The 27,803-nt window shown below is 42.2% G+C and overlaps 1 long non-coding RNA gene across 1 annotated transcript; it reads left to right on the forward strand.

Moving 5' to 3' along the window:
- The first annotated feature begins 17,840 nt into the window (after positions 1 to 17,840).
- Positions 17,841 to 27,692, forward strand: LOC138988876 (uncharacterized). Its single transcript, XR_011465083.1, has 4 exons — positions 17,841 to 17,922; positions 24,871 to 24,997; positions 25,575 to 25,667; positions 27,005 to 27,692. It is a non-coding gene; the product is annotated as an uncharacterized lncRNA (long non-coding RNA).
- Positions 27,693 to 27,803: the final 111 nt, after the last annotated feature.

A 27,803-nucleotide genomic window follows, 5' to 3' on the forward strand; every position in this document is an offset into this window, starting at 1 on the left:
ATTGTCTGGGAATGTATTTGTGGTTTCATCTGAGTAGAATTTCCAGTTACCAACTTGTAACAGCAAGAAAAAAATCTGTCACCAGCTGTACCCCAAACATGAGGTTCAAAGCCCCAAATACTTAAAGAAGCAATCTGGTGTCTTTTCTATCTTGATTTTTTTCTCTCTAATTTTTTCCCAATGTTGCCCTTTGGTTCTTTTATTTCTTTTTTCTCATTTGTGGAAGACCATTTCCCTCAGGCTCTATGTCTTCTGTCAGCAAGGCCCAGGCTAACTTACGAGATTCATGTGGTAGCTTCTTTTTCAATGAAAAACAAATGAAGTACATGTGATTATGCTCAGAAGACCAAAGAATCATCCTACTGTCTCATTTTTGTGGTCCTGTATTTCAGCCTCTCTGAAGAAAAATTCAGAGTTAAAAGGAAAAATCCAAAATATCAACTTACCTTTACCTCTGCTTCTAGACAAACCAGAGCATCGCTTGCCAAGACATATGTTTAAAATACAGATATATTTCAATAAAACTTAAGCATACTTAACACATATAAACTATACATTTTAGAGGTACAGTTTAAGTGAATAAATAAACAAGGTTGTAAAAAAAGTCTAGTTTACATGTTCTACTAAAGAAATAGTCTTAACGTGATGATGATGCAATTATGCTCTTCATAAAACTTTGAAGAATTTATCAAAAGTATTAATTTATCACACACAAAAAAGAAATGAAGTCTGAGAATAAGACCTAAGATCAGAGTTGCATAACAAGCATCTCCTTTCATTCCTGTTTAGACTTCTTTGGGACTCTTGATATAACCTCAGGTAAGACTTCAGGTAGACTCAAAACACTGTTCAAGTAGCCTCTGGTCCACTATCTCAGCCTTGATCTCAGGTAGCCTAGCCTTACTGACCCATGAGGGTCAGTTTTGTGCATCTGCAATGCTCAAAAGAAAAGCTGCTTTTCACTCAGCTAGCTTTTCCTTCTTGGAGCAGTTTGGATCTTGCTGGATCATAAGTCCTGACTATGTTACAAGAGACCCTGCCTTCCCCATCCTGGCCTCCTCCCTGTAGAGCCTAGTGAGCCTCCCTTGAGCTGCTCAAAGATTCTACCTCATTTTCCCTTATGTCACACAGGCTCTTCTCCTGAAGGATCTATACAAAACAGTAAAGGAAAGCAAGACACATAAACTTACTCTGGCATAAAACATGGGATAATTGGCATGGGCCCCTGGCCTAAACAGGCTTCCCTGGTGGCTCAGATGGTAAAGAATCTGCTTGCAATGCAGGAGACCCAGGTTGGATCCCTAGGTTGGGAAGATCCCCTGGAAAAGGGAATGGCTACCCCCTCCAGTATTCTCACCTAGAGAATTCCATGAGCTGGGGAGCCTGGCAGGCTATAGTCCATGGACTCGCAAAGAGTCGGACATGACTGAGCAATTATCACTTTCACTTTTCACTTTTACTTCCTGGCCTAAATAAAAGAGTAAGGAGAATAGGGAGATACGAATTTTACCTGAGGTTAAAAACAAACTTGAGCACTGCCCCTCTATAGCTTCATCAGATCCAGGCCTTGCAGTCCTTGGAGGTGAAGGTATAGTGACATTTTGCAGCTTGGATGAATATCTGTGGGTCGACAAGCAGACCCAATAACTGCACTCTACCCATGAAATTTTCTTGAGCAGAATTCTAATAGACATCAATCTCTTCCAAAGAAGTTTTCTGAGGAAACTCCAGTATAAATATCAATCTACTTGGGAATATCCATAGACCAAGAAATGAAAAAGAGACAAAGAGGGAGACCAAGTCAAAATAGTGTAGGGATTTGTTAGTGAGAGGAGAGGTAAGGTCAGCTGATGAGGTCAACTGAGCTTTGGCCTTGGGCTGAATGTTCACTGGTTGAGGGTGGACGTAGGAGTGTGGATCCAGGTGGGAGATGGTGCCTTGTTCTGAGGTACAGTGTCAGGTCATGGCCATAACAGAGCAACAGGTACATAACTCAGGGATTAGGGGAGCAGGTAGAGAAAGTCCCCAAGGTACAGAGGAGGGTTGGTTCAATATGGAAACCCTCAACTTTCTCCATCAAGGAGTCAGGTTACTCTGTTTCTCTGGGGTACACACGAGACAGATAGATGTGCATTAAAAACATTGGTTTAAAAAACTAGAAAGACATTAGAACATAGGAAGGAAGAATAGACCCTGATACCCCTTTGAACTGACTATCAATAACAAAGCCAACTGAACTTTCTGGATCTGCTTTGAATCTTAATGGGCAGGAGAATGTAAAAGTGAAGAGTGGGAATTCATTGCAGGGGATACATGAGTACTGATGCACGATACAAAGCGTGGCATTAATGTGAGCATCTCTTGGGCCATGTTGTCTTGTTTTATATACATGAAGTAATATCCATGGAGGTTTCATTTGTCCATTCATAAACTTGTTGCCACTATGCGGTTATCTCCATGGAGCCTTGAAATCTTGAACTATGGTCTCCTACCTTGAGAGTTCCAAGGATGCAAATCTTTGAAATTCCTAGGAGTCTGGCTGTCTTGATAGTGAGTCGTAGATTTGCCACCTCTGGTCCTAGTTTTCTGGGGACCAGAGTGAAAATGTGAGCAAGCTCAGATGACCTTTCCTATGAATGCCCTGTGATTTTTCTAAGACAGGAAACGAAAGTCTGTGAGAAACTGGTAAACATCTCTTCAAGAATATCCTGTCTGCCTGGACTCAGAAGCCCTTTCTCTGTGCCTTCGTTGTGTGGCTCACCTGTGACACATCTGAAGTTTCTGCTGACGGCCCTGCTCACACGTAGGCTCGGTTTCCTGCCTCCAGGAAGGAAAAAGAAATAAGACCAATGTAGTTAAAAAGAGCAGTGTAACTACTTTATAACCTGGAGAAGACCATAGCAACCCACTCCAGGATTCTTGCCTGGAGAATCCCACAGAGGAGCCTGGCAGGCTACAGTCCATAGGGTTGTAAAGAGTTGGACATGACTGAAGAAACTTGGCACACACAACTACTACATATAAAACAGGTAAGGACCTACTGCAAAGCACAGGGAACTATACCCAGTATTTTATTATAACCTATAAAGGAAAAGAATCTGAAAAGTTATATATATATATATATATATATATATATATATATATATATATAGGCTTCCCTGGTAGCTCAGCTAGTAAAGAATCTGCCTGCAATGCAGGAGACCTCAGTTCAATTCCTGGGTTGGGAAGATCCCTTGGAGAAGGGATAGGCTACCTACTCCAGTATTCTTGGGCTTCCCTGGTGACTCATATGGTAAAGAATCCACCTGCAGTATGGGAGACCTGGGTTCAATCCCTGGGTTGGGAAAATCCCCTGGAGGAGGGCATGGCAACCCACTCCAAGATTCTTGCCTGGGGAATCCCCATGGACAGAGGAGCCTGGTGGGCTACTGTTCATGGGGGTCACAAAAAGTCAGACACGACTGAGTGACATATATATATATATATGTATAATTGAATCACTTTGCATACTTCAATTAAAAAAAAAAAGAACAGTGTAAAACCTTTGTCCTGGGACCTGGAAATCTAGATTGTCATCCCAGCCCTGCTACCATCTGATTGTGAACCCTTAAGCAAGTCACTTCACTTTCCAACATTTGAAGTTTCTTGTCTTTAGAATGGAGAGGTAGGACTAGTGTCCTAGGACTTATTCAGTTCTTACATGATAAGATCCTTTCAAATATAAAGTTTCATTTTTTAGGATATATGAATAGATTATACATCTAACACCTTTGTGCCTACCTCTTTTTATGTAATTCCTCTGTATCAAATTCTCTGATTTCAATGCCCTTCCCCCACCCCAGAGGGAATGCTATTCTGAATATAGTATTTATTATTCTTTGCAAGTCTTTATACTTTAATTATATACATTTTTGCCCCTAAGCAATATATGGTACTGTTATGCATTTTTTAAAACTTTTTAGTCAAGTCTTTGTGTATTCTTTGGCAAATAAAATTTTCTGCTCAAAATTATATGTATGAGAGTCATATATGCTGGCATCTGTTGTTTTATTTTTTTAAATTTTCTTTGTTATAAAATATCATCTTAAGAGTATACAGAATATTTGTATTGATTCTCCAGCTGTTCAGCATTTAGGTTGTTTTCCATTGTTTACTATTACGAACACCCATATTTTGGCATATGTAACCTTGTATACAAAGATGTGTTCTTAGGGTATATACCTACATGTGTGACTGCTGCTCTCAAGAGGTGTGCACATATAACTTTATTAAACTATTTTTCCAAATTCTTCTCTAAAGTAGTGTTAATTTACATCCCTACCAGTAGGATATTAGAGTATGTAATCTAGAAAGTGAGACCCTGCAATGGTTTCTCCTTATAAAACAGTGTGGTCTTCCCTTCATAGGTGGTGAAACATTTTGTCTAATTTATAGGTGACAATGATGGAAAATTCAAAAGTATTAATATGGTTCATTTATTCCACAAATATTCTTGAGCATCTGCTACATACCTGGCCCTGAAAAGTGCTGGGTATCAAGAGTCCCTCCCTCATGGAACTAACCACACATGCATTTTTAAATATCTCTTTTGTGCAAGGAGTGTATTATCTATTTTTCTCATTTAATTATTGCCATAGACATAGATTGGCAAGTAAAATATTGCCAATTCCATTTTTCAAATGGAGAAACTGAGGCACAGCAAAAGCACATAGCTAAGAGATGGGATCAGAGCCCTGATGTGACTGTAAATGTCCTGTCCATTCCCCTGTTTTTTCCTTCCCAGCTGGTTGTCTGAAATCCTCTACACAGTCAGAGAAAGCCCATCCATGTGTGTGGTTCATGCTGAGATCCAGTGTGGATGAACTGCAAAGCATGTGCCTACCCTCCAGACTCAGAAACCTGGAACTCCCCGAGGGGGAACTGGTCTCTCAAGCTCTCGTATCGGGAAATATTTAGAAACTCCTGAGAAGAGTTCTTGTATCTTCTCCCATGCTTTCTTTCTGTATCTTTTGGGAGAATTCATGTTTGATTATAGATGTCTGGATTACGGTCTCTGAGAAACAACAGTCGTATCCCACAGAGATTTGGAACTATGCAGGTGCCAAATAATATCAAGTTATAAAAACTCCAGTCTTGAGGTTTTTTTTTTTCCCCCCACAACATCTTGAAAGCATTTTCTCTGTGTCAACTATGTATTCTAATCTTAAAAGAAAGATCTTGATATTTGGAATATACAATATGCCCTTTTCCCTCGGCAAGGTGTACAATTAATTCCTTATGTTCTCAAATAAAATGGTGGAGCAGTGAGTGTCTCTAGGATCCCCAGAGCTTCCAGGCACACAATAAGAGTGTTTATCTTTTCATTTTCAGAAGCAATCACTGCACACCTCTGCCTGCAGGAGAATGAGTAGTGGGGATTTCTTTCAATTGTTTTCCCAAAGAGAGAGTAAATGAAGTCATCAAGCCATCTGGTCGACCTTCAGCAGTCATTTACTATATTCATTTATCGTATCTATGAGTAAACTATAATAACAAGAAAAGAGCTAGCCACAGGAATAAGAATCATGGGAAAAGTTTAAATGTTAAGAGGTTAAAATTTATAAAAGGAAGAAATGGAAAATGGGAAAAGCTTCCTCATGCACCGTGCTCGCCTCAGTCTGCTTGTGTTGACCCATCTGTCCTGCGGTCCTGGCTCACTCCTCATGTTGACAGGTGGTTGTTATAGCTCTCCACCCTGGGGGAAGGGATAAAGGGGGAATCAAATTTCTGGGGGAACTCCCTCTCTATCTAAAGTCAGAGGCTGAGTAACTTCTCTGAATCAGAGCATTTTAGACAGATAGCTTGGAATTCAAAATACTGCCAGACTCCTAAATCTCTATCCACCCCCTTCAACTTCCCATTATTGAGACCTAACTCGTTAATCAAAACCAAAAATTTTCCTCAAACTAGAACAGACACACAAAACCAAGAGCTCATGGGAACTGGGGCAAAGATTAGCTATAGAAATGAGCTAGAGTAAAATCTTTCCTTCTCAATGTCTCCCCATTTCCTCTGAAGAAGTACATGCAGTGCCCATATCTTCAAATAACTTCAACTGTAGGCTATTTGGTAAGAAATGATCTGTGACTGACTGATGCCACAGTAACTGTGGATGTGACCATGCATGCAGGAGGGGCAGCTCAGAGTTTACAGTCTGTGTGCCATCATCTGGCTGTACTGAGCTCAGGAACAAATCCTAACTCCCTGCCTGGGGTTGGGGGCCACCTTAATTGTCTTATCCCTTTGGATTGTTCTAGAGGATACTTTTAAAACAGATTTGAAGGATCTTAATTTAGCTGTTAATTTTTATCTTAGGCTTCCTTTCCTGAATGACCCTTAGCAGATGGATTTGGATGGGAATTTCTTACATTTTATTACTACATGTGTTTTTTTTTTTAACTTTAAACTTTTTATTTTGTATTGCTTTTTCATACTCATGCTTGGAAGAAAAGCTGTGACCAAACTGAAAGTGAAAGTCGCTCAGTCACGTCTGACTCTTCGCAACTCTAAGGATTATACAGTCCATGGAATTCTCAAGGCCAGAATACTGGAGTGGGTAGCCTTTCCCTTCTCCAGGGGATCTTCCCAACCCAGGGATTGACCCCAGGTCTCCCACCTTGCAGGCAGATTATTTACCAGCTGAGCCACAAGGGAAGCCCAAGAATACTGGAGTGGGTAGCCTATCCCTTCTCCAGTGGATCTTCCCCACCCAGGAATCAAACTGGGGTCTCCTGCTTTGCAGGGGGATTCTTTACCAACTGAGCTATCAGAGAAGCCAGTGACCAACCTAGACAGCATATTAAAAAGCAGAGACATCACTATGCCAACAAAGGTCCATATAGTCAAAGCTTTGGGTTTTCCAGTAGTCATGTATGGATGTGAAAGTTGGACCATAAAGAAGGCTGAGCACCAAAAAAATTGATGTTTTTGAACTGTGGTGCTGGTAAAGACTCTAAAGAGTCCCTCGGACAGCAAGGAGATCAAACCAGTCAATCCTAAAGGAAATCAACCCTGAATATCTGTTGGAAGGACTGATGCTGAAGCTGAAGCTCCAATGCTTTGGCCACCTGATGTGAAGAGGAGACTCATTGGAAAAGACCCTGATGCTGGGAAAGACTGAAGGCAGGAGGAGAAGGGGATGACAGAGGATGAGATGGTTGGATGGTGTCACTGACTCGATGGACACGAGTTTCGGCAAGCTCCAGGAGATGGTAAAGGACAAGAAAGCCTTGTGGGCTGCAGTCCATGGGTCACAAAGAGTTGGGCATGACTGAGTGACTGAACAACAATTTTGTATTGGAGTATAGCTGATTAACAATGCTATATTGCCCAAATATCTTTTTTCATGGAGTGTGAGAAGAGTGGGCAATGGGAAGAAATTAGGACTGTAGTTGGGGTAAACATTTTAAGGCACAAATCTTCTCTGGGCCATTCGAAACATAGACGAGACTACCGAATTTCCCTCTAAACAAGGCTGACCCTAGTTCTACCACTTTTCGGAATAATGGCCTGTTTTCCCAGATGCCCAACATTTTTCAAGATGTCAGGTAAGAGCTGCACATATTTTTTTCATAGTGTATCTGATTTTTACATATAAAGGAAAAAGAATAATTAATTACTGTGATGGACAGATTCTGTGATAGATTGCCCAAGTGCCCCTTTAATGAAGAATTTTTGCCCCAGTTGCTGGGTGTGCTTTTAGCAGATAGCCTTTAATAGCAGATAACCTATTTTCAGGTCTCCTGCATCTGGAGAGAGCCCCAGTTCCCAAAGCTGCATCTCTGTCTATGGAACACAGCATGCACACGGGGCAAAATCGTTAGGTGGCTAACAAGAGTACTACTCAATTTGTATCATAAAGGACATCAAGGATGGATGATAAGAAGTGACACCTTATCACATGTGCCATAATCTATCTGTTACAAGCACATCACAGGTCCTGCCCACACTACAGGGAGTACCCTAGGGTCTGTCTCCCACATTGAATCATCAAAAAGGCTGCCAGCTTCAAGTACCGAAAGCACGAAAGGGCTTTGTGGCAGGTCCACAGTGCAGTGCAAACAGCACAGCTATTTGGGCCTTAGGACTTGAGAGACCCAATGGTATTAGAGAGAAAGTGGTGAAGAAAAGTTACATGGAGTTTATTAATATTTTGAATATCACATTTTATGCAACACAATAAATAATAATATTTTATTAATGTGATATCTTGATTGAATCGTGATTTTTCTGGCTTATTTTTCTACAAATTAATCAAAACTTAGCAGCCTCATTTTCAATGATATAATCGAAAGCAATGTTGGTTTGCTCTTAGAAAATGTAAGATTGAAAATAATTTTTAATTTTGAGAAGGTTCTTTCTGCTGATAAAACCATTACTGGAGTTGTTAGGAGTATATTACAGACTGTGACAACACTGGGACAAATTTCAGACAAATTATTTCAAAATAAGACTTTAGTACATCTAGAGCATGATTCTAAATCCTTTTCTAAAAAGATTTAACTCTTCATACAAATCATTTTTGTTTAAGTCTGAGTTTAATTTTAAACATAAATTTATACAATGACATTTTAATGCTTCCTCTGACATTTCCTATAATTCATGGAATTTGTACAAGAAATTAAAGTGACTTTGTGATTTGTATATAACTCAAAATGCCTGTTATGCAGTATTGCTACATCTTCTATGACAAGAATACATCGATTTTTAAATTGCCTTTCTTGTTAGCAACTGGTTCTTTGGAAACTTCATATGAAACTACAGCTCTTTCCATTAAATGGGACAATTTAAAATTTAATTTCTTTTTCTAGTGTATGGACCTATGCTTTCCAATCTTGCAGCAAATTCAAAAGCAGAAATTCTACACTCTTTGAAGAATTCTAGTAATTCCCTGATATGCTTTATTGCAATGTTCTTGTTTATACTTTCTAAAGAGCTCTGGTTCTAATAAAAATGTGTATTGTGGTAATAGGGGGCAGTTCCTCCACATTTTCAAACAATTCTCAGATACCAGCTGGGTGTCCCACAATTCAGCTCATTTCTGACAGTACCTACAGATAGAATCAGATTCCACAGGTTGAGGAATCAGTTCTACAAGACTGTTCCCCCTGCACACACACACACACACTTCAGATGCCAGCTGCAAGTCCAGATCATCACCTGGCCCATCGATCAGAGGTTCCAACAACCCACTCCTTGGTTTTGGCTAATTTGATAGAGCAGCTCACAGAACTCAGAGAAAACTTTTACTTACTAGATCACTGGTTTGTTATAAAAGGATATAACTCAGGAACAGTCAGATAGAAGAGATGCACAGGTCTAGGTATGGGGAAAGGGCGAGGAGCTTCCATGTCCTGTCTATGAGAGCCACACCCAAATCTCCAGATGTTTATTAATCAAGAAGCTCTCTAAATCCTATCCCTTGGGTTTTTATGGAGGCTTCATTACATAGACATCATTGGCCATCAGCCATTGGTTAAACTTCCAGCTGCTCTTCCCTCCATGGAGGTCAGAAGAGGAGACTGAAAGTTTCAACCTTCTAATCATATGATTGATTCTCCTGGCAATTAACCTACCTCCTTGAAAATGAAAGTGAAGTTGCTCAGTTGTGTCTGACTCTTTGTGACCCCATGAACTGTAGCCTACCAGGCTCCTCTGTCCATGGCATTTACCAGGGAAGAGTATTGGAGTGGGTTGCTATTTCCTTCTCCAGGGGATTTTCCCAACCAAGGGATTGAACCCCAGTCTCCTGCATTGCAGGCAGACACTATATTGTTTGAGCCACCAGGGAAGCCTAACCTACCTCCTTAGATGCTTTCTAAAAGTCACCACATTAACATAACAAAAGTACCTCTTAGCAGTTAGCAAATGCCAAGGGTTTGAGGAGCTCTGTTATATGCAGAGTACATCATGAGAAACACTGGGCTGGAAGAAGCACAAGCTGGAATCAAGATTCCTGGGAGAAATATCAATAACCTCAGATATGCAGATGACACCACCTTTATGGCAGAAAGTGAAGAGGAACTAAAAAGCCTCTTGATGAAGGTGAAAGAGGAGAGTGAAAAGTCAGCTTAAAACTCAACATTCAGAAAATGAAGATCATGGCATCTGGTCCCATCACTTCATGGGAAATAGACTGGGAAATAGTGGAAACAGTGTCAGACTCTATTTTTTTGGGCTCCAAAATCACTGCAGATGGTGACTGCAGCCATGAAATTAAAAGACGCTTACTCCTTGGAAGGAAAGTTATGACCAACCTAGATAGCATATTCAAAAGCAGAGACATTACTTTGCCAACAAAGGTCCATCTAGCCAAGGCTATGGTTTTTCCAGTGGTCATGTATGGATGTGAGAGTTGGACTGTGAAGAAGGCTGAGCTCCGAAGAACTGATGCTTTTGAACGGTGGTGTTGGAGAAGACTCTTGAGAGTCTCTTGGACTGCAAGGAGATCCAACCAGTCCATTCTGAAGGAGATCAGCCCTGGGATTTCTTTGGAAGGAATGATGCTAAAGCTGAAACTCCAATACTTTGGCCACCTCATGCGAAGAGTTGACTCATTGGAAAAGACTCTGATGCTGGGAGGGATTGGGGGTGGGAAGAGAAGGGGACGACAGAGGATGAGATGGCTGGATGGCATCACTGACTCGATGGACGTGAGGCTGAGTGAACTCCGGGAGTTGGTGATGGACAGGGAGGCCTGGCATGCTGCGATTCATGGGGTCGCAAATAGTCGGACACGACTGAGCGACTGAACTGAACTGAACTGTGCCTGAAATGGGGATGAAGACCAATAATACATTTCTTATTATAACTCACAGTATCACACTTTCCTTTTGTAATAACTTACTGAAATGTTTACTGGCTGAGCACAGGTAGTCCCTCTCTCAGCCCTCAGGCTGAAGAGTTAATATTTGTGCAGATACCAGAGCACCAGCCTCCAGGGATGAATGGGAAAGCTGGCTTCTCACCACAGGTCCCAGCATTAAACTCAAGAGCTTTCTCTCCTTTCTTCCAGGACTGTGGCTGCCACCATGGCTGTTTCTGTTGCTGCTGCTGCCATCCCAGTCCAGGCCACCCCTGCGATCTTCAGAGCCCTGACCAGTCCCAGGTATGCCTAGGTGCACCAGGTACCCAGGCTGACTGCTTGGTGTGCATGCTGAACACTGACTGCTCTGCCTGTGGATCTGACAGTATATGCACTGTTACCTGGTTATTTCCCCTGCATACACACATGCCCTGTTGTCCTACTGGACTTCCCTGATAGGCATAAGTTAAAAGATAAAATCATTAGGAACTTCAAGATGGTGTTCACAGAGCATTAAACCAAGCATGCAGCCCTTTAGGAGAATGGAGTCCTGTGTGACTACGTTGATTATATGCCCATGAAGCTAGCCCTGATGGCATAACTTGCTCAAAAAGGCAGTGTTCTTGGATGTCCTATGTGTTGGTGGCTGCTACGCTGTCACAGGACCAAGCAGGGAAGACCACACAGACCAAGAAGAGAAGTTCCTCCTCTTTCCACATCCCACCAGAGTCCTTCTAATGCCCATAACAAAGCTTAATACCGTGCCAGATGGGAAAGATAAAATACGGTCCCGCTCCAGCATCACAGTGCAGGATGAAGAATGGATTTAGAGAGGTTTTCCCTGGTGGTCCAGTTATTAGGAATCTGTACTTCCACTGCAGAGGGCACAAGTTTGATCCCTGGTCAGGGAACTAAGATTCTGCATACAGCACAGTGCAGCCAAAAAGAAAATGAATTTAGAGGACTAAAGAGTTGACTTAACTCAATTTGGAAATGTGCAGAATTCGAAAGGCTAAAGGCAAAAGGAACTTTACATAAGCACTGTGTTCCAGTTGATAATTTTGTTAACCCAAGGTTTGGGTTAACAATTCTGACACCATTATGCATGTATACTTGGGCTGGGCAATTAAGTAGATGGTAGAAGCCAGGTCTCACACTGTTGAAGTGGGAGGTTATGAATAAGCGAGGGAATGAGGCTAGAATTCTCCATGTGGTAATAGATGAGAGTTGGAGACATCAGTATGAACCCATGTTTGGCTTAGTATTGGAAGGATTGATGCTGAAGCTGAAGCTTCAATACCTGGGCTGTTAGATGCAAAGAGTTGACTCATTGGAAAAGACCATGATGCTGAGAAAGATTGAAGGCAGGAGGATAAGGTGGGGTGACAGAGGATGAGATCATTAGATAGCATCATAGATTCAATGGATAGGAGTTTGAGCAAACTCTGGGAGATAGTGAAGGACAGGGAAGCCTGGCATGCTGCCATCCACGGAGTCACAAAGAGTCAGACAAAACTGAGCGACTGAACAACAACAACAAAGATATATGTGGTTACATATAGAAATATTTACACAGAGGAATGCATCCATATATCTCCTTGACCCGAGAGGGAGGGCTGGGAAGCAAAGACCCCTTAATTATAGTAAACATATCTAGAACTCAGATCTTAGTTTCTAATGTTGTTCTCTAATAAAAGGAATCAGGGTTTGTTGAAGAACTGGTTGATACTAGGACTGAGGCAGGAAATATTCAAAATGAGCCTGGAGTATCTAAGATGCCAAAAAATAGGAAAATGCAAAAAAACAAAACCAATCGGAAAAATGCATAGTAATGGGGAATCCCACTGTAATGGAAAGGAATCCAGATGCCAGCTAAAAGAGTTCCAAATGGCCAGAGCTGGAATGGTTTGAGCAATAAGATAAATAATGGAGTGTTGAATTATTGTCCAAAGTATAATATTAATTTCTACAAGTCCATAGTGGTGTAAATAAATAATTGAATAAATTAATAAGTGGGAGAAAATAGACAAATCTTCCATGCTGAAGAATTCTGAGTAATTAATGTAGCTACTCCTTCACCCTCAAGGTAGTACAACATGGGAAAAGATTTATAAAAAGAGTAACTTTACAGTGGAGACTCTGACAAACATCATTGCAAGCCAGATGACCAGAGTTAGCGTCGACTCTGACAGGTCACACAAATAGCATGTACTCTTCAAACGATGTGAAGAGTGGCCTATAACTCTGTGACCTTCTTGCCCAAAGCACATTACTCCACAATGAAAACCTCAGACAAATCCCAACTGAGGAATAATCTATATAATAACTGACCTCAAAACTGTCAAAATCAACAAAAACAAAGAATGTCCAAAGAAAGACCATAATCAAGAGAAGTCTAAGGAGATTTGACTACTAAATGTTATGTGTGGTTCTGGATGGGATCCTGGGGCAGAAAAGAACATGAGGGAAACACTGGGGCAATCTGAACAAAGAACGGACTTCAGTTAACAATAATATGCTAATATTTATCCCTTAATTGTGACAAGTATATTATGCAGATGTATGATGTTAGTTATAGGGAGAACTGGGTGATGGATATACAGTAATTCTCTGTACTATCTTCACAATTATTCTGTAAACTTAAAACTGCTTTATTCAGTTTTAAAATAATAGATCTGAAGCTGAGAGACTGAAACTTGATAAGTGCATGACATATTAACGACCTTCAGAGAGTATTCAACCTTGAAAGAGGCACTGAACTATAGAAGAGACAAAATGCTTTGGTCCACTGACCTCAGCCAGCCTCTATCCTCAGCCATTGCAGTTAAAGGCACAAAGGCACACGTGTGAAATGTACAGATGACCAGGGATGAAGCAGGCACCTGAGCCATCAGCATGTACTCCAACATATCGAGGTTGATCTAGCTGTCTTCATGGCTGAATGTCCAACCCGCCCATTATGGGGGCCAATAATGAACTCTTAGTATTGGCATGAGGCAAAATGGCCACTTGGTATCAAGTTGTCAAGTCAACTATGTTGAACCTCTTTTACTTTCTCAATCCTGCTTCCTTCTCTTCTCATCCATAAGCATTCATCCCAAGAGCGCTGTTTAATAAACATCTTACATGCTGATCTCCAACCCAGCATGTGCATCCCAAGGAAACTGACCTGTGACAAATGTCCGCCCAGTGTCACGATCTATGCTGGGTGACTTGCATGTGTCATTTCTGCTATTGTTCACAGTACCCTGTGAGATGTTTTCAATGGTGCCTACCTTTAAGAGTTGAGGCAGGAAGTCTCAGAAGTTAATGAACTTGTCCAGGGTTCTATCACTCTCAGGTTCAGAGCGACTTCAAAGGCCACGCCTGGGAAGCCTACCATGGTAGCTACTCCTGTTGTAAGAAAAAGAAAAGGACACTGATGATCATTTCCTCCAATAGACGAGACATTTTGCTAGATCCTTGTGCCTACAAATCATTCAGTGTCACTAACCAAATTAAAGTAGAGAGGGTTATCCCCATTTTAAACATCAATAAAGCCAAGTATAAGGGACTTCCACTAGATGAGCAAAAAAGTTGGTTGTGGAATCCATTCCTGTCTGAATTCAAAGGCAGCACACTCTCCTCCAGGTCAAACTGCTTACTCAGATCAAGAGCCACCCAGAGAGAGCCTGAGAGATTGGAGACCCTGAGACACGTGTTTACCTAGAAACCACACAAACTATGCTGTATTCACTGACTTATCAACTGAAAAGATGGCTATCTTCTTTCTCAGTGAGTTTCACAGATTTTCCAAAGGGGTCTCCCAACAGCCTCCTAGACCCTGCAGTTACCTATAATAAGTGTTGTTGTTGTTTAGTCACTAAGTCGTATCTGACTCTTATTGATTCCATGGACAGTAGCCCACCAGGCTCTGTCTGTGGGATTTTCCAGGCAAGAATGCTGGAGTGGGTTGCTGTGCCCTCCTCCAAGGGATCTTCTCTATCCAGGGATCAAACTTGCAACTCCTGCATCTCCTCCATTGATAGGCCAATTACTTATCACTGAGCCACCAGGGAAGCTCTAATAATAATGGTGCTTACATAATTTTTGATCCAAAGCATGATATGTAAGAGTATCATGGGACAATAGGAGAAAACCAGATGGCCATGAGTAAATGGAGAAAAATGCTCTCCCTACTATTGCGAAAAAATGTTCTATGTTTCTTACATACACTCTTAGTTCACAATTAGTGCCTCAAACCAAATCACATTGTAAGTTGGGTTTTAGGAGAGAGCGCTTCACTGAATGGCCCTGGCTTTAATGCACTAAGTTTTCCCCTGAAAATTCAACCACAATCCTGGCCTCTTAATCACATAGCCGCTTGAGTTCCACTCTGATATAAACACTGCACATTTCCGATTTGTGGAATTGTTTTCCTTTAATTAAATGAAGGGGGGAGGTGTAGTTATTTTCAACTCTCCGCACAAATTACTACCCAGTAGAAACAGAATTGTGTATTGTAAGTAGTACTCATTCTATTTATTGTGCTGTCTATTGATGTGTGTTGGACTTGTTCTATTTTGGAGGCACTGCCATGGTAACTGGGCTCCTGACAAAGGCCTGTGTCAGAGCCAAACTTGTACATGCAGAACTTCAGATAAGTGATGAAATAAAGAATCAACCTCAGTAGGCTCAAAAATAACAATTTGGAGAATCATGTTTTGCTCCTGAGTGTTTTCATCCACAAAGTTGGGAAGTTCTGAGAGGCAAATCATGGGATTTACTGGACATCAAACTGGATCTGAGCAAAAGGGTGGAAGGAAGTCTATTTTCACAGTCTCTTAGCACCCCCCTGTCAACTTCTCTGGCTCTGCCTTTGGGTTAGGCTCACAGTTTTAGGGAAAAAATACAAGCTGGTGTTCAGCCTTTAGAGAACCAGGGTGTCTTTAGAGGATTTGCCTTGACTCCACCGCCCTGAGATGTGGCCCTGAATCTGCCCTTAGATAGCTCAGGGGCTTCACCAAACCAGGATTCTGTTGCCACTTCTATACATGGAAGCCCTTGGAAGGCACAGGTGCCCTAATGTCAGGTTCCCCCTGAAGCTGGTGCAGGGAGGAGATGGGGAGGAGTCTGCCTGAGTCTCCCTTCTCTGTAGAACCAGCAGATCTCAGTGTTCCTGTGGTGAGTGGGCACCTAAACCATGCTGACTCTCTATAGCCCAGTCTGCAGGGACCAAGGACACCAGAAGGAAGCTCACATGAACAAAACTCCTTTCCCTGGAGGATTTCCCTTTGGATTTTGCATAGAAATAACAGTCTCTCATTACTTCCATTCAATTTCTCACTCTGTAAAGCATAAGCAGTGACCAGGTCAAGGTCTTCCTTCCCCATCTCTACCCCATCCTCCTTCCTTTTCCTAGATCCCCTCAGCCTATCAGTTCAGGCTTGGTTTAGCTCCTGAGTTGGATCCAGGAGTAGAAGGGAGTTCACATGTTCAGGGGTGGCTATGGACCAGTCCATAGAACTCATCCTGGGGTTCAACACCAGTGGGAGAACTGCCTTTCCTTTTCCACTAGTTTTAGCCAGTGCTCATGGCTTCATGAGCTAGCTTATTCAGGTTTGAATTCAATCCAGAAGCAAGATGACCACCATCTATCTGGAGCCTGCTCAGAAGGACTAAAAGTAGATGCCTACCAAGTCTCTGGGAAGCCATGAGCCCCAGAGGGCAGGTTAATGGGAATGGTACCATCTGTGTATATTTCCTGACTCCAGTGAGAACGAACCAGGGCACAAACAATAAGAAGGGGGAAAATGGAGGGATTTCCCTGTTTATTAGAGAAACAGATTCTCACTTGGCTGAAATAAAATTTGTAAGATTATCTAGGAATCCCAACTTCTCACATTAGCCATCACTTCCTATCCCCAATATTTGAGAGGTGATTGTAAACTTATCACAGAAGGGTAAGCTTAGTGCCCCATCCTGTTAGTACTGCAACAAAACATGTGGTGTCCCGCCTCATGACCCTTGGTGTCCCCCTACACCCTAAAGCATTTCAGTCCTTGGTACTCCCATTGGCCCTCCCCTATCCCCAAGCTTCAACCAGAAGGCTTGACTCTCTTGAGGGTTTCTGTGACTAAGGGGTCCTTGGGTCAGAAATAACAGATGCGGGCCTGGATTGACCCAGCTCTCCTCAACTCTCTCACTCTCTGAGTTTTCTTTTATTGATGATGGGAATCCCACATTTCTCTCTGATCCTACTTCTTATTTCTCTTCCCCCAAATCTCCCCCTCCCATAAACAACGGAGACAACTGCTTTCCCACTCAACAGTCTTCTCTCTTGGGATCCTGGGTATTTCCATTTAGGGGAGTCAGTTATCATGCTGGCTATGCCTTCCTCCCTTATTTAATCCATTCTTCCTCCAGTTTGTCAAACACTCCCCTTGCTATGGGGGAGCCAGGAGCAGAGTTGGGGACCGTGGAGGCATTGAGACAACAGGTGTAGAAATCTTTATAGATTAAAAAGCAAACTGACTAAGATGTCCACTGATGGTAATCTTATGATTTTTCTACAGGGTAGAGTTCACAACTTGGATAAAAGAAAATAGTGCTGATTATCCACATCTGGGATGAATATGTGTAAAGGTGAGAGAGGTCATGGAGGAACTAGGGAACTGGAGAAATTCTTAATAAACCATAGGAAGAAGACCAACATGGGGCTTTGTATTTTTAGGGGTGACAGAACACTTCCGGCCTGTTAGGACTTGAGATGTTAATTATAGGACCTGTGGATGTCAGCAGAGAGCTTTTAAAAGAATAACTTAAGTGCCTAAAATCCCCCCAAGAATACAGAGCCCGTTTTTAGAAATGGCCGTCAAAGACAACAAAAGCCAAATGCGCAAATGCCTTCTACGCAAGGTGGTGCTGGGCAACCAGCTCGCTTTCCAGCCTCCCCCCACGCTGTTGCTAGGAAACCAAAGGGCTATACTTCCATCATCTCCATACTTGCTGGGAGATTGAGTAATTGGTCTCTGGATGTGCGTGTGCTGCTTCCCAAAATATCTTTTTAAAAAGACGTGAGAGAGATGCGGAGCTAGTAGGTAGGATGGTGGAGGGCGGACTGTGTCCCCAGAGGGCAGCGGGTTCCAAAAGCCAGGACTGCAGCAGAGGGGGAGGAGGGGAGGACCCACTTGGGGACGGAAGTTGGCAGCTGTTTACAGCTTCCCCAGATTCTTTCTTATCTTCAGTTTTCTTATTTGAGACTGCTCTCCTAAGCAGAATCTGGAAATTGGTAGTGACAACTAAAATCTGGAGAGTAATGTGGTTTAGTTTTTGCTCTTATTGACACAGCAAGGCTAGGAGAAATACTTTATTTTGTATGCACTTAAAATATAAATGCACGTCCTTTGCAGTGCTGGATTATAGTTGTTGAACCTCATTTTGTGGGGCAGGGAGCGGGCGTTAGAAATAGGCAGGCTGTGGACATAGACCCATGCACACATGCACCTAGGCCGCTGTGATGAAAATGCCTCCTTCAGCTGCAGGGAGTCAAAGAAATGGAACATCAGGGCCCACAGCTGAGGATGTCTGGAAGTTGGGAAACAAAGTAATGAGACTTAGCACTGCTCCTAAGAGCTGCAAGACTGTTCATTATCTTTCTGTGCCTTAGTTTCATCACCTGTGACCCTACAGGGTTGAGATAGTCCATCCCCAGTGTACATTTCACATATTTATCTACATCTAGTCCCACCTTCTCCCCAGAGCCAAGGGACGAGGTCATACCATTGCTTTGTGAAGGTTTTCGATCTTTCCTATTAATTATGTGAATGATTTCTGCATTTTGTATTTTTCCAATATTGATTCAAATTATTTGTTGCTGTGTAGATTTGCAAACGAAGTAAGTGACATTTAAATTGTATTATTTTCCTTTTTGTTACACTTTCCATACACTTAACGTGTTCAAAAATTCACTTTTAACAGCATCACTTTTTTTTTTTAAACCAAGGGAGGAGGATGGAAGGAGGTAAGGGGTTCAGGATATATTGAAATTATATCCTGATCTTATAAATGAGAACTTAGAATCTAGGGAGTTTTCCTTACAGTCACTGGCTGGGTGATTAAGTGTTGTAAAATTCTATCAGGAATTAGGAAACTCACTTTCTAGTTCTGACTCTTATCTTTCCTACTTTCAACTCCTGGGACCATGACCAGACCCTTCTCTGTAAAATGGGGGGAAAGCCCATGCTCCAATCCTCAGAGGAATGTTAGGAAACAAAATTATACATGTAAATGAACTTTGGAACGTAGAAAGGGTGCACAGAACGTTCTGCATTCTTTTCACTGTGTGCCTGAGAAATTTATTCATTTATTCAGCAGGCATTTTCTGAGATGATTCTGCCACCAGGCCCTCATTAGGTATTGATTCACATGGCACATATCCATGGTCAATGTCATCCCCGCAGTTTCGGGGAGAGGGACCCTTAATTACTATGGATGACTGAATTCTCAACAACCACAGCCCCTGGGTACTAGACCTTCTCACAGGCTGAACCTTTGCCCAGTGTGAAAACTGCTCTTAAATCACTCCCATGAGTGTCTGTCTTACTGTGTTCTCGAGCACTCCCAGTGACACAAACCTCAGACACTTTACTTCCTGTGTTAATGAGTGCTAGTGCCTGATCACTATACAAGCAGATGTTTCTGAGCCAAAACAAAAAAAATTACACCTATCTTTAGGTTAGCAAATATCCCCCACCCTTGGCTGAGCAGGCAAATAAGCAATGCTTTCACCTTTTTTTTTTTTCTCATTAGAGACACTAAAGCTCGCTGTCTCTGGGAACATCCAGACCCCCTCATTTTCCTTGTTTTCAAGAGCATCCTGGGAGGTTTTGGATGGACCTCTATTTTGAGGGCTGTGAGGAGTGTTAGCTGTCTTGACATCACCAGTAAGTGGGGAGGAGGAGCCACACCTCACTTTTAGTCTTTCTGATCCTGTTAGAAGTTGCTTTCTCCTTGTGCCAAGAGTGAGTTGAAACCTGGAGAACAAGGGAGGGAAAATGGGACTTGAGGGCTGGGCATTAGCTTTACCAGGCAGAGCTGAGTTCCTTCTCCTTTTGTCTTGGGTATTTGGCAAACATTCCAAAGTTTTCTGTAGGGGGATGGATGTGGGAGGAAGAGCACAAGGGAGTCATAAAAGGGTGCCAAGTAATAATGAATGAGAGTCATTCTGTGCACTCCCAGGAGATCTGAGCCCATGGGAGGCAGATGTCAGTTCAGCACCAGGAAGTGCTTGCTTAGGAAATTTTGTAAAATGCAAATGGCCTAGGGGGAGAGGGGGTAGGCTGGAGCAGGGCAAGGCAGGAGGAGGTGTTCAAATGAATTCCCTTTCACTGGGACTGGCCCCCCAGGCAAGGATGTCCATGGGACTGCCCTCTGTGCCCCCTCCAACCCTGTGAATCTGTGATGCTCCAGGAGCTCCAGGAAAGACATTCTGATCCATAATCACCCCTCTACCCTAAATCCAGAAAGGTCTTCTTTGTCCCAAACTAAGAAAGTATGATACAACTTTTCAAAGTGCTTTTTTAAAGTCTACACTAGAAAAGTCCCCAGATCTGGCTGAATTTGAACAAAAATAACTATCATCCCTGGGGCTGGGGGACTTATAATTTGCATGATTAAGGAAGTGCTGGCCTCTCACCTGTAATGGTCTCATGCTAGTGTTTAATAGCAATGTGGCAGAACTTGAGCTCCAGTGTATCCAGACAGCTCCAGTTTCATGGTCACAGGCTGAGTCCAAGCCTTGTGGTTGCCCTGCTTGTTACGGTAAGCTAGCAGCTGGGTGTTCTTCATCAGAACCCGTGGTTGGAGAACCACCATCTTCTTCTGCCATTATGGGGAGCTGGAGCCCAGCCTTTCAGTTGATCAGGACTGATTGATTGATTGCTTTCAATACAGGGCCATAATGGGTCTCCACGGAGCTTTGCAGGAAGAGAGAACATGTAATTTACTACTTAACTCCTTGGACATTGATGATCTGCTTTTCAAATCTATCTAGTGTTCTGTCCAGCATTCGTGACAGTTCTAGGCCCTTCTCGGTCTGACCCATTTTCTGTTGGAGTCAAGTACTCAGATGTTTCTATTTGGATGGTTGAAATTCTGATGCTGAATCTTATCATTCTCTAGAATAACAGTTCTCCACATTAGTTACACATTAGAACAATTAGAGAGTTTACACAAACACACACACACGCATAAAAGCCAAACAGTTTCTTGTCCAACTTGTCCAACTCAGACTAATAGCAACTAATTCTTTCAGGGTGAGGCTTTGGCTTTTGCATTTTTCAAAGTTCTCCAAGTGATTCTGATCTACAGCAAGAACTGCTGTTGCCAGAAAAATAGGGCTATGTGAAAAGAATCCGTACCTAAATGAAGGAAGAAAGTGTTGAGATTTCCAGGAAGATGGAGCACAAAACAAGTACAGAAAGCTTCTGTCTTGTTCACATACACATGCTTGATAAAATATAACCAAATGGAAAAAACAGAAAAATCTCCACAAGCCAAAGGAAACTAAAAGCCAAATTAAGGCCTGTCACTCAATTTGAGAGTAGATAGTCATCATACCTTGTGGATCAAGTGTCAGGAGTTGGTGGCCCTCGAGGTGGCTATAGTGTGTTGGAGGACATCTGTCCTAGAGGCAGAGCTCTCATTTCTGGCATAAGAATCACTGGATTGTGATGGAGGGTAAATGGGAAGCCCTTCTTGTATTTCCTGGGTGTCGATGAATCTTGAGATTTAAAGGATACCCTAGGAAGGGAGGGCACCCCCAGTAATTGCTGAGATTGGTTTTGCTCCTGCAGGATGCGGACTTGAGTCAAATGTAGCCTGATATAAAGGAAATGAAGTAGTGGCATTTCCCACACTTAGGCTGGTATCTACAAATCCATATGTACCTGCTATAGAAGGAGAGGTTGTAGTTGTTGGTAGGCAGGTTGTTATAGTATCTGTGACTTTAGGGCTTTGCCTGGTGGCTCAGCAGTAAAGAATCAGCTTGCAATGTGGGAGATACAGGTTTGATACACAGGTTTGATCACTGCGTCAGAAAGATCCCCTGGAGAAGGACATGGCAACCCACTCCAGTATTCTTCCATGGAAAATCCCATGGAAAGAGAAGCCTAGCAGGCTACAGTCCATGAGTCATGGAAGTGTCAAACACAGCTGAGTGACTAAACAACAATACAACATGATGTGTGTATACAAATACAACCTATATAGTAATACTAAAAGTGATTAGATATCATGATCTATCTAATGAAAAATAGATGTCCTATAGATGAATAGTGGTGCCCATGTGAGAAGTGATTGAAGTAGTTAATTAGTATTTAACATGCTATTATCAATACCAGGCTGTTTGCTAATGAGGATAAGGGAAGTGGCAGATTTTTGTATGTACATGAAGTGATTGATTCTGAAGACTGAGGATTTATTCTAAGTGTTGGATAAGTGTCGTTGTTCCTACATGAAGGAGGCAGAAGAATCTGGCAGAGCCCAGGTCTCTAATGCCAGGAATGCAGCTTTCAGTGACCAGAACTCCCTGGGTCTTCCATCGTGTCTCCCCCGATCCCACCCCCACGTCACCTGAACAGAGGTCAGGCTGGTCTTGGCATTAGCACACCATTGCATCTGTGACTTCCATGTAAGGTCAGGGAAGGGAAGTTTCTGGGCCCACATTGCATTTTATATATGCTCAGACACTCAGTTGTGTCTGACTCTGCCACCCCATGGACTATAGCCCACCAACCGCATAGTCAATAATAAATCATTGCTTGTTGGATGAATTTGGTGTGAGCCTGGCATTCATTGTAAAATACCACCTGTAGAAGGCAGGAGGGATGGGGTCTTTAGCTCTCATATAGCTCTAACTGTGGGAGAGCTGACATGGGGGAAATGGCCAGATTTGCAGAGAGGTAGTCTCACATACTGCAGGCCTCAGAACCTGGTTGCTAGGCAACCGTCTCCACTGCAGGCTCACCCTCCCGAAGCTCATGAGTGGTATGAAGGGGGTTAAGGAGCAGTGGGTCCAGGAAAGCATCCCAAAGACCATGCCAGATTTGGGCTTTGGCTTCATGCCAAATTCTTACCCCATCTCTAATGACCCAAATCCTTACACTCCAGGTTTAACTTCCTAGAAACTCTCTAGTCTCCTGGAACCTGGAATCTTGGCATCAGCCCCCTTCATAACTCCATCCGTAACAGGGCTGGGATGTTGAATTGCTTTCAGCAGTCTCTGAGGGGCCTGGAGCCCAGACCCTAAGCACCATGACACGTGGCTAGGCCAAACTCCAGCTGCGGACTTCGGGGAACCAGCCAGGTGCCTGCATTTCTATTCTGCCTGTTGCCTGGAGTGGGACCTCATGAGTTTCTCTCTTGTTGGGGGATTAAATGACTACTTCTCTGGCAAATAGTAATTACTACATTTGCTGGTCCATTTCTTTTGTTCTAATTTTTTGGCAGTTCCTTAAGTCACAGTGCCTTAGTTTTCTCACCTGTAACTGGGGATAATAATAGTACCCACCTCTCAGGGTTGATGTAAGAGCTGGGTGAGTTACCATACTGGAGAGGTTTAGAGGGAGGCCTCCAAAAGGATATGCCCACATAGTCGTCCCTGGAACCTGGGAACCTGATCTGATAAGGCAAAAAAGAGCAAGGAAGAGTTGTTCCTAGATTATCTGGGTGGGTCTTAAAGGTAGCCATATGTATCCTTATAAAACAGACACACAGAGGAGGAGGCAAGGAGGCCGCTGAGGCAGAGATTGGAGTGATGTGGCCACAAGGAATACCTGGAGCCCCTAGAGGCTGGAACAGTAAAGGACAGTCTCCCTGAGTGTGTCCAGAGGGAGCGTGGCCCCACCCACACCACAGGTTCAGATTTCCTGCCTCCAGGACTGAAAGACAAGACATTTCTGTTGTTTTAAACCACTCAGTTGGTGGCCATTTGTTACAGGAAAACCAGGAAACTAACACACATACATAACACCCTGGCATGCACTGAGCACTGGTTTTGTTAGTCAATTTGTTCTAAAGGTTAGGACACCTGTTTGAATGAGGTTGTTAGCCACAATACTTCGGAAGTCATGTTCCCAGCCAAGCAGTTATGCTTCCTCAAGGATGAACTAAAGGTGTGTATTTGAGGGAGAAAATGGGATGGGGTCTACAAACCAGGAGATGAGGGCTCTGAAAACTTTGACTTTAGGTTTGGAATTTAAACTGATTATTGGGGCTTGCTTAGTGGCTCAGATGGTAAAGAATCTGCCTGCTAAGCAGGAGACCCGGGTTCGATCCCTGGGTTGAAAAGATCCCCCAGAGAAGGGAATGGCTACCCACACTAGTGTTCTTGCCTGGAGAACAGAGGAGCCTGGGTTGGGGTACAGTCCATGGGGTTGCAAAGAGTCAGACAGGACTGAGCGACTAATACTTTTACTCGCCAATTATAAATATACAAATAATAGGGATATAAAAACATTGTCTGGTAAAGGTGTGGATCTTTAATAATCCAAATGGGTTATGACTGGCCAGGGCCTCAGTGGTTTACCCTGCAGTCTGTAATGCTGTTTCTCTGAGTGGGATCTACACTTTAATGCTGCAGCGACGACACGCGTTCCTATTGGGATGTTTGGACAAGTTATTCCCTCCCCCCATGGCTTTGAATTCCCCAAGTCTCTGCTGACTTTTAACCTGGTTGTGTTTTTTTCACTCCAGGAACATATATCTGAACCAGTGAGAGGCATTTTCATGGACAAAGCTCCTGAGGAGTATGATTTAAGGACAGGGCTGTCAAACTGCATTCCTGAAGCCTCCAGTAGGAATGCTGCCCAGGTGCCTTCTGTGCATCTCAGAGGAGATAGACAGGCAGTGGTCAGACAGTGGGGAACACGACCGTGAGATGCTGAGAAATACAAGTGTGAGTGGACTGTGCTGATGGCCAGGAAAAGATGGGCTGCCAGATCTCCATGAAACCACCCTTCTTTTATCTTCCTTCACCTTTAATTTAGGAAACACTGGTTAACGGAGAGGCTGAGAAGATGTGAAAATTTCCATCTGGCTACTTCTCTTCCTGAATCCTTACGATTCTCAGAGCTGCCCCAATCCTAGACCACAATACACAACGTTTCTCTTATGGTAAGCTTCTTAGGTTTGATCTGTTAGAAATCCTGGTGATTCTATCTGCTTGTTCTGTGCTGTTTCACATGGTAGTCTCGAGACACATGTGACTCTTTAAATGTAAAGTAACTGAAATGAAATGAAATTTAAAATTCAGCTCTTAGACCCACTCACCACATGTCAAGTGCCCACTAGCCCTATTGGACAGTGCAGATAAAATACTTCAATCAGTGCAGAAAGTTCGATTGGACAGAGATGTTCTAGTTATCCAAGATCAAAGTTAAAAATGTCAGGTTATGGAAGGGTGAGCCAGGGGGAATCTTTTACTCTCACTGCTTCAACTGATGAAAATGGCAGGTACCTGCAATGACCTTACCTAAAATACAGACAGCCAGACAGACAGACAAAGAGCACACCATGCCTTGTGAAAATTCTAGTAATCATGTCACTTTTAGTGTCTCTTTTGGAGGATGTTATTTATTGTAAGACATCATTTTTATTAAATACAGTGTAGTACAAGAGACTTTCCATGTCAGGTTGAGAGAAGCTGGTCACATAATTTACAAACAAAACTTTTTTTTGTTGTTTTTTTAAGCACTGATATTCTGGTGTCACTTTGAAATCAGCCAAGATGCAGTGGGTCTTAATAAAGCAATGGACCTCCAAAAAGATTGCAAAACAAGAACCAGTAAGTATCAGTACAGAGACGTCACATTAAAAGGAAAATAAAGCAAATGAAAAGAGAGTTTCAAATACCAGGTCACAATTTAAGGGGCAATATATCTTTAGATGTTGAAATGTGTGTGTGTGTGTAGATATGGCCCGGATATATACAAACATCTCTCCATGTACAGAAGCAGATCCAGAGACTGCATCTCTAGGCAGATTTGTGAGGGATAGATAATGATCAATGAATGCAAGGAACAGTATTTCACCATAATTTAGTCATTTGCCCAGGGATTATATATTTAAAATCCACATTTAATTCAAAGACCTCATATTGAAACACTTCCAGGAGTTTTATACATTTTTACAGTAAGACATACAATCTGCAAGATGCAGGCCTTTACATTTCATTTTCTTCAATTATTTTTTTTTCTCCCAATTCAAACCTGTGGCAATTAGCAGCTTTTATTTTGCTTGCTCCTCCAGTATGTTGAACATTCAGCCTTCACTCAGGATCATTTTCATTAAGGTATAGACCAAAGAAATAAACACAGACCTGGCCTAAAATGCATAGACTAAAAAAAATGGCATCTCATGTTTTCCCATTGCGTCTCTTGAGACAAATGTTAAGATGGCAAAGAGTTGCTTGGTTGCTCTTGTGAAAGTCACAGTGTTTTGCCTGCAACACATATACATATATATATATATATTTTATTTATTTTTTTGCTTCTCTTTGTGTCTGTGATGAATGGAGCAAAGATATATATAAATAAATAAATACATAAATAAATAAAGGTAAAAGAAAAAAAGGAAAAAAAATACAAAAACTAAGGATATTCGAGAACCTTTGACTTATAGCAGCAGTGACCCATTCCAGCCCTGACAACAAGAACATACCCCTTCATATTTCTATCCAAGTCCGTCCCACTGTGGATGTGTTAGAATATCATTTGCTGTCTCAACCTCAGAGTCTCTGCACCCTACCATCATGAATTGGGAAGAAACTGCTTTAACTGCTCACTTAGCCATCTGAGGAGTTGGGTCTCTGGCATTCCCCCCATGAGATTTTCTGTAACAGTGATATATAGGACCAAACTGAAGCTCATCATGGGAAACAAAAAGTCCTCAAATGGGGAAAAAAGGGAAAGAAAGAGCAAGAGAATTGAGGCTATGTGTGTCTGTAGTCATTTATTTAATTAGATACATGATTTAATGTTATTGGTATTATAGAAGGTCCAATGTAAAAAGGGAAAAGCTTAAAAAAAAGAAAAAGAAGTCTATTCCTGACCAGGGGACCCTGTCGTCACGGTTCTTTGCAAAGGCCAGCGTTGTATACCGTTGTCTCTTGTGTTCCGCTAGGATGTGGGAATTCACCTTGCAGAGGGGTCTTGGAACTCACCACTGGCCTTCAGGACACTGGGTTCCCTATACTCCAGTGCTCTTCTGGAGAGCTTGGCCTCTGAAAACAAGTGTAAAGGGGTTTCAGTGGGACAGGTGAGCATAATACAAATAAATGTGCAAAAGGATTAAAAAAAAATAAATTTTCCTTTTCTGGAACTTTACATAAGGAGATCTATTTCCAGCTGCATTTTCCTTTGCAAAGAGCCAGAAAAAAGGACTCAATGTAGTGGGATGGCTTCGATTCAGTTGTTATGGGAAGCGCATTATCTTAAATATGTCTCCCACCCATGCAGTACTGCACAGAGTTGAAAAGTGTAATGGGGTCCTAGCCACATGGAGAAGGGAAGCACTACCAGCAACATGACATTAAAAAGGTTTTGGTTATTCAGCAGATTTTAAGCAAATTATTCATATTGCACCCTACTCATAATTATGTCTATTACTGTGTGCCTATAAATTTATACATAAGCTCACAAACACACTATGCACGTGCGTTTGTCTATGTATAAATCAAGTATTTATAACACACATATAAATACGTGGAAATATCACAGGGAGCGCTGATGTGAACACATAATGTGAATTCTGATATCATCTTTTATAGCCTAGTTCAAAATGTTTCCTAAATAAGCCTGATTATGACATTGGTTCAGTGTGCAAAGGTTTATCTGAAGCTATGAACATGGTTATATATCATGAGATCTCAGCTGCTTGCATCTCACATAATTCATTTTGCTCTTCTAATTTCATATCCTAC

The sequence above is a fragment of the Bos mutus genome, chromosome 8 (assembly GCF_027580195.1).
Source record: "Bos mutus isolate GX-2022 chromosome 8, NWIPB_WYAK_1.1, whole genome shotgun sequence".
NCBI classification, from domain to species: Eukaryota; Metazoa; Chordata; class Mammalia; order Artiodactyla; family Bovidae; genus Bos; species Bos mutus.